Source organism: Crocuta crocuta, unplaced genomic scaffold (genome assembly GCF_008692635.1).
Source record: "Crocuta crocuta isolate KB4526 unplaced genomic scaffold, BGI_CrCroc_1.0 scaffold168, whole genome shotgun sequence".
Taxonomy (NCBI): domain Eukaryota; kingdom Metazoa; phylum Chordata; class Mammalia; order Carnivora; family Hyaenidae; genus Crocuta; species Crocuta crocuta.
Genome location: NW_027532591.1, coordinates 954312 through 954858, shown reverse-complemented (window position 1 = coordinate 954858; position 547 = coordinate 954312).

The following is a 547-nucleotide window of genomic DNA, read 5'->3' as shown; positions in this document are numbered from 1 at the left end:
GTAGTATGTTTTGGTTTTGGTTTTGTTTTATGTGTGGAAACAAATGAAAAATTCCTCCATTTAAAAGGTCCTGCTTGGTGAAAAGAACAAATATGAACTTCAAAGGAAATTTCAGGGTCTTAGAAAATCTCCCAAGTGAATAAGTACATCAAAAATTACCTTATTACACCTATACTTGCCATTGGCTGTGACAAAGGCCACAAAGAATGGGTCACAAAGGGGAACTTCAGAATATGACATTCTAAAAGATCTTTTCTTGTGGATTACATTTGACATCTCTCTGAAGGATCAGGTGCAAGTTTCCAGATATGTCACGTTGATTAAGTGTCTATTTCCATTTCCTGGGGGAAGGAATGATTTTTGTTGCTATCTCTAACTAATACTATGAATTCTTATGTTGTATTAATTTTGAGGAGTAAAACCTTTAAATACTAATAGTTGTCTTTTTCACTAAGAATCAGAAAGATGCACTTATTTTTTTAGCCTTTTAAAAACATTTCTTACAACTTAGTAATAATTATAGGACTTAATATGAAAGATAAATGGA